This window comes from Toxorhynchites rutilus, chromosome 1 (genome assembly GCF_029784135.1).
Source record: "Toxorhynchites rutilus septentrionalis strain SRP chromosome 1, ASM2978413v1, whole genome shotgun sequence".
NCBI classification, from domain to species: Eukaryota; Metazoa; Arthropoda; class Insecta; order Diptera; family Culicidae; genus Toxorhynchites; species Toxorhynchites rutilus.
The window spans coordinates 149,256,981-149,264,659 of NC_073744.1; positions in this window are offsets into that span (position 1 = coordinate 149,256,981).

Sequence of the window (7,679 nt, forward strand, 5' to 3'; positions counted from 1 at the left end):
TGGATTGAGATTCAATTTCAAACAAAGGATCACTGAATCAACGATAGTCCTACGTCACCATTGCGGTTATACCATAGATATTACCCACTTTCTGTTTTTTCATCAATATTTCAATGAAAAAGGTTTTTATTTAGCGTCTAAACTATCGAACACAACAAATATGTTTCAATCTGAGTTATTAACTCAAGAGAAAGTCAATGAAAAGAATGTATACCAAATGTTTTGATTCGTTTTGTTCATGCTACTCACCACTAACCGTCTATGGCGCTGCGCACAGTACAACTGTAGCCATGTACAGCGGAAAAATAGGTCGGTACAGGTACAGCGATTGTACCGAGTTGCTTACATGGTTCTAGCGCTGTACATGGTGACAGACATACAATTTCCGAAGTACAACGGTAGTACAGCTGTATGTCTGTCATAAGTATTACGAAGCAAACAGCTGCAATCAATTCTGTCCGTCAATAAGTCGAAAATAAAAAATCGTCGGCTTTCCAGGGTCTGCATTCCAATGAGTGCACAGCGCTCTTCATAGGGTGGTAGGTTGGTGGGATCATTCAAAGGCAGACGCCGTACAGCATACCTTACGAAGCATTTCTGAACACGTTCGATGTGCTGAAAATGTACAGCGTGATATGGGGCCCAGACTTGTACTGCGTATTCCAAGATGCTGCGGACGAATGCACAGTACAACGACTTCAGAGCGTGAATATCATCGAAATAACGAAATAACTAGCATGTAAACATGTCGTTGTATTGTAGTTTGCGATGATTACATGCCTAGTTCTCTCGGCCCGTTAAGGTGAAGGTGAAAGGAATGGCGCTAATTTCTTCCATCTCCCTCCATCACCCCTCGCCCGAAAATTAATAATACTGCGACACAAAATTATCGTTTTCGCACACTTCTCATCAAGTAATATCAACTAAACTCTAATCGATTACTCATAAGATATCAAATTTTCATCTGCCGTCGCAATATATAGTGAAAAACGTCGGAACACTCGAGGTAGTGCTCTGAAAGTTAAATTTTCATTCTTCAATTTTCCGCAATGGTTTTGTTTGTATTGGTGAAAGCATCGTTATTTTTTTCGAAACTGATGCCAGACAACATCATCGAAACAGCCATAAAAACCACGCAATAAAATGTTATTCCTGAGTCATAGCGTTTCATGTCATGAAAATCAATAAAATAAAATGGTGTTGATATAAATACAATTATTATTTTTACGTTTAATGAGTTCAGAATGTAAATTTAAGCAACTATAACATTGGTTAAGAAAATTGTATTGCAGAGTTCGGAACACTGGCACGGCTGCCTAAGCTTCCAAAAATAGTAAACGGAAAAGTATTACATTCGACCAAAATGCCTCGGCCAACGAAGAGAAGGGTTAAGGCTTTCCAACGTGAATATGTGAAAACAATACGATCAACGAAGGAAAATATTAAGGAATTATCAACATCGAGTTAGGGGCTGTCCACATACCACGTGGACAGAAAAAAGCATGATTTTAGACACCCCCTCCCCCTCCGTGGACATCCCTTATACCCGTCCCCATGTTGTCCACGTGGACATTCCTCTGGTTTTGAGAAAGAAATCAAGCAATTTAATTTTTTTCGCTTAAATTTCATTTCAGGTTTGTTTCTATTTTCTATTCCAAAATTTTTATTGATAAAAATTATAGCCTTACCAATGCACTATGGTCCAGGAGGTGCATTTAAGTGGAAATTAGCATCTAAACTCGACAGTGATTCTCTAGACAAAAACTGTCTTCGACAAAGTTGTTACATATAATAGAGCGCTCATTTTTATGTTATCAAAAATGGGGTGACCAAAATTGTCGATGAAATGAAAAATCTAACTTTCTTATCTTTATAGATAGATGTAAACATAGTTCGACAATATTGTAGCCCTGGTTATTTTAAGTAACTTTGTGGAACAATATTTCTTTCTATCTCTTCAAATAACCGATATAGCGATATAGATTTCTCTAGGTTGAGTTAGGGTTACCATGAAAAAAAAGGTTTTTTTGCTCTAACTTTTATATGTAAAATTCTACATCAAAACTGTCTTCGAATGACTTTTAGAGCTTTCCAATCCACGCATTTTACGGTGCATAACTTGTATGTATCTTAATTCTACTCAAAGTTATTGATGTTTTTTCCCCGAAAACACGACCTTTTCATTTGCTTGTCGTTCTTTTTGGGGCAAACATAAAAAAAAATTATTGATGGCATTTTAAAGAGCACATTTGACTCTACATAAGGTGAAACTTCCGAAAGAGTGTTTTTTTTTGTATTTGAGTAAATTAAATTTGAAATTATGAGTTTTTGCATATAAATGAACAAGTTGCAATTTTTAAATGCATATAATAAGCGTAAACTTTAAAGCAGCATCACTTCAGTTCGTCTTATAGCCACTCAACATGGAGTTTCAAAGAAGACACATATTTGTTTTTGTTTTCGGTGGACGAAATACAGAAGACGTTATACAATTATTACGAGAAAAATGCCAAGATATATGTGTTTTGAGTGCAAGAAAGTGTCTGAAAAGCCAAATGCTGAGCCAAAGGATGAAGCGTAACCGTGATTAGAGATTACAGAAAAATTTTCTGCTGAAGAACTGGGCTTCGCAACAGCTTCGGATCCAGTATTATCTCTTAGTAATAGGCAAACACTAGAGTATTCCGATCTTCTGATTCCGGAAAATGCTAAGCATTTGATTTTGTAGTTTATTTGTATGTTTGTAGTTTATTTGTATGATTTTTATTTATTACTATGAATTTAATTTCCATTATAACAACTAAAACAGGTTAATATGTACATACGGACGATTATAAAAATAAATTTGAATAAAACAATAGGAACAACAAAAGTTTGGTAAAATAATGTCATCAATCAACTCATCGCCAGTAAAATATGTCAATATATTACTAAAAAATAACACGTCGAGCCCCGAGTTGTTCTTCATACAGTTTCTATTCAGGAAGCATTTGATAATTTGTCGGTCCCCGCTTTTCTTTTTATACAATAAATATATTTTATTGTAGAAAAAGAAAATAGTCAGAAATTTTTCCCGTAATAATTGTATAACGTCTTCTATATTTCGTCCACCGAAAAAGGAAATCAACAATGTGTCTTCTTTGAACCTCCATGTTGAGTGGCTATAAGACGAACTGAAGTGATGCTGCTTTAAAGTCTACGCTTACTATATGCATTTAAAAATTGTAACTTGTTCATTTATATGCAAAAACTCATAATTTCAAATTTAATTTACTCAAATACAAAAAATAACACTCTTTTGAAAGATTCACCTTACGTAAAGTCAAATGTGCTCTTTAAAATGCTATCAATAATTTTTTATTATGTTTGCCCCAAAAAGAACGACAAGCAAATGAAACAGTCGTGTTTTCGGGGAAAAAACATCAATAACTTTTAATAGCATTAAGATACATACAAGTTATGCACCGTAAAATGCGTGGATTGGAAAGCTCTAAAGATCATTCAAAGACAGTTTTGATGTAGAATTTTACATATAAAAGTTAGAGCAAAAAAAACTTTTTTTTCATGGTAACCCTAACTCAACCTAGAGAAAAAGCGTCATATCGGTTATTTGAAGAGATAGAAAGAAATATTGTTCCACAAAGTTACTTAAAATAACCAGAGCTACAATATTGTCGAACTATGTTTACCTCTATCTATAAAGATAAGAAAGTTAGATTTTTTATTTCATCGTAAATTTTGGTCACCCTATTTTTGATAACATAAAAATGAGCGCTCTATTATATGTAACAACTTTGTCGAAGACAGTTTTTGTCTAGAGAATCACTGTCGAGTTCTAGATGCTAATTTCCACTTAAATGCACCTCCTGGACCATAGTGCAATGGTAACGGTTTGTCTTGAAATCTTCAATTTTTTTCAACATTATTCGGGAGCTCATTATTTTCTTCCGAATTCCATTTACGTTATCTCCATATCCATTTTAAAATATCGATTGTGATCTTATTCTCGAGTATTTTTTAATAAAGCTGGCTGGCTGTTTGAGTTTTCACAAAATCAGACAATGAATTCAAGCACTTTGTTTGAAAACAGAATTTTCTCGTCTGAACATCAATGACTTTCGCTTTTACAGGTTCGGTAGTGCCTGATGGCTATAATGAACCTAGTAAAAACAAAACATCGTGATCGATGATTCCGTTGACCTACAACCCTTAAAAGTCGTGCCGATTCTAAGGAAAAAACCAAAAGCATATTTTTGTAGACATACATCTTTTCGGTCATAGATGCACTATTTTTTCCCGAATATTTCAGCATCCTTCATGCTATGCAGTAAGTTGAAGTTCATACAAGAATCTTAACAGTTAATAATCTGAAGATGCAATATCTGGTGAGTAAGGCGAGTGGAGTTTTAGAAGTGCCCTAGGAGCGTTCTGGATCGTTGATTTTAATACGTTAATCTGCTAGCAGCTTTTTGTTGGAATTCATCGAAACTAGTTGCTTGGTAGAATCTCATGATACAGATTTTCTTCCAGTCCTACCAAACCCAGTCATAACTTTGTTCAAGCGAAAACCTGCTTCGGAGTTCCATTCAATTGCTAAGATTTTTTTTAACTCAACATTCTTGTGAATAATTTGCCCTTCACAATTCGCTACAAATATGTATTTTCGTCGCGTTTATGAAACGAGTCGCAGATTGAGATTGTTGGACTGAGGTTCCAGTGGAATGAAAGGCCAAGTTTAAATAATTAAACGGATGAATTACAGTTTTATTAATAACTAGATGTGTTCACTGCGCGTTCTAATTTTTGAATGAACATGATTGTTCAAGCACACAGCAGAAGGCTGATGGTGTGCTCTCGCTTTGCTATGATGCCACCGTGCGCATACACAAGATGTTCAAATGCACAAGGTGGGTCGTTCGTTGTTCTACCAACACTCCTCCTCAACGAACATTGCCATCCTTTGACGACAAACCTAGAATTCGTGCGAACTTCTGTTGTTTAACTGAACCCATCGGCTTTGTGAGTATATCAGCCACCATATCTTCACTGGGACAGTATTGCAACTCCATGCAACCATCATCACACAGCTGCTTCACGAAATGTCCTCGCACCTCGATGTGCTTGGACCGACGATTCTTTCTTTCCAAACTGACGAACTGAATACAGCTTTGATTGTCCTCCATCACCTTGACCGGATCACTCAGTTGTTCGCCCATATTCTTCAGCAAGTTTCGAAGCCAAATCAGTTCTTGACTTGCTTCACTCAGCGCCACATATTCGGATTCCATCGAAGACAGTGTGACGCAACTTTGTCTCCGACTTACCCACGATACTGCCCGCACCGGCATAGTGGAAGACGAAACCAGTTGTAGATTTCCTTGTAGCTGCATCACCGGCCCAATCGGCATCCGAATAGCCAATTAATTCTCCACCAGTGTCGCTATACGTTAATTTCCACTCTTTTGTCGAATTCAGGTAACGTACAACTCGTTTAGCCGCCACCCAATCCGCCTCCGTTGGCGAACTCACTTTCCTGCCCAATATCGCCACGCTGGCTGCTACATCCGGTCTAGCACATACGGAAATGTACAGCAGCGCTCCAACGAGACTCCGATAACCCGTCCCGTCTGTTAATTGACTCTTATCTTCCGTGCTCGGGAAACCCTCTTCCATTGGCGTCTTCGCTCGCTTCGCATCGCGGAGTCCAAACTTTTCCGCAACACGATCGATATATCTTTGCACCGAAATACTGTACTTCCCATCTTCACTATCGATTTCTAATCCCAGGAAGTAATTGAGGTCTCCAAGATTGGTGATTTCGAAATTTCGTTTCAGAACCGTGTACACCATTTCAATCTCCGCTTCATCTTCGCAACCCACCAAAATATCGTCCACATACACAATTAAATATACACGTTTCCCATGAACTAGCATTGTGTATAAACATGGATCAGCATCACTTTGACTGAATCCCATTTCCAGAAGAACACCATGCAATCGTTGATTCCAGCATCTAGCGTACTGTTTGAGTCCGTAAATGCTTTTTCTCAGACGGCATACCAAATTTTCCTTCCCTTTCATCGAGTATCCAGGTGGCTGCTTCATGAAGATTTCTTCGTTCAAATCACCCGTTTAGGCCGTTTTGACATCAAAATGTTTCAACTTAATTCCCTTCTTGCTTGCAACGGCTAGAAGGACTCGTAGTGTGGTGTGGCTGGATACTGGTGCTAAAATCTCGTCATAATCCACTCCGTATTTTTGGGAATATCCTTGAGCCACTAGACGAGCTTTATATTTGGTGATATCTCCAGCTGCGTTCCTCTTCAGCTTATACACCCAGCGATAACCAACCGCTTTCCGCCCAGCAGGTAGGCTAACAAGCTCCCATGTTCCATTCTGTTCATGAGATTTCAGCTCGTCGATCATTGCATTTTTCCAGCTTTCCTTCTGTTCACAAGTTACAGTTTCTTTGAAAAAACTTGGTTCAATTATCTCTGTATTCAGGGGACACGCTGCGAAAATTTCCTCAATCAGCCTCACAGGAGCGACACCTTTCGTAGACCTCTTCGAACGCCGAGCTACTTCGTCTAAAGGTAAACCATGAAACGTTTGGTTTCCTTCAGAAGCGCTGTCGTAAAACGAATCACTCGGATCACAGCCATCTTCCGAATCCATCACTTCTTCTACGGACTCCGAATTTCCTTCGGATGATGTTGAGGTAACACCAGTTTCAACGGTAGACTCATTGCCTGGTAATGTCAGTGGTACTTCCAAATCTCCTCCTGTTTCTTGGCCCTGGCCCTGAACAACCTCGTTCGCATCGAACAGTTCGAGAAATTTTGCATCTCTACTGATCGTTATCATATCCGTTTCAGGGTTCAAGAAACGATACGCTTTACGACCGTCTGCATAGCCTACAAACATCAGCTTTTCAGCTTTAAGATCCAGTTTGCGTCGTTTTTCTTTGGGAATATGCACGTACGCCTCTGACCCGAAGACTGTTAGGTGACCATATGAAGGCTTCTTCCCATTCCAGAGTTCGAACGGTGTCTTGCATATTGTAGATGAAGGCAAACGATTCTGCAAGTAGTTCGCAGTGCAAATCGCTTCACCCCAGTACTTTTTGCTCAACCGTGACTCCGCAAGCATACACCGCAGCATCTCAACAAGAGAGCGGTTCTTCCGTTCGGCCACACCGTTTTGTTGTGGAGAATATGGTGCAGTTTGTTCGTGAATTATGCCACAGCCGGCGAAAAGTCACAGAAGGTTGTGTCCAAGACACGACCGCATAGTTGACGTAGGATTACGTTAGGCTATCTGTCGCATGCTGATTTTGGATGTTTGAAAAAATATATTGTTAAACTCTTTGATAATGATCTGATGGCCCTGAAAAGGGCCGTTTGATTTGGTTGTTGGGTATTTTTTGTTCATTTCACCAGTGTTACAATCGAGCTTTCGGTATCAGTGATAGAAAGTTGTTTCAGCTCCGATGCACGTTTACGAGATTGGCGCTCATATTGCGTGAACATATATTCCGACATATTTACTCGCGTAAAACTTTATGGAGCAACAAAAACAACAATTCACTTCTGTTGTTTTTTGGCAGCGGTAGCTTTTTCGGAGCCGCTGCTGCTTATTTCTGTTTTTATTTTGGTGGTTTTCGTTAACACCATCACGTC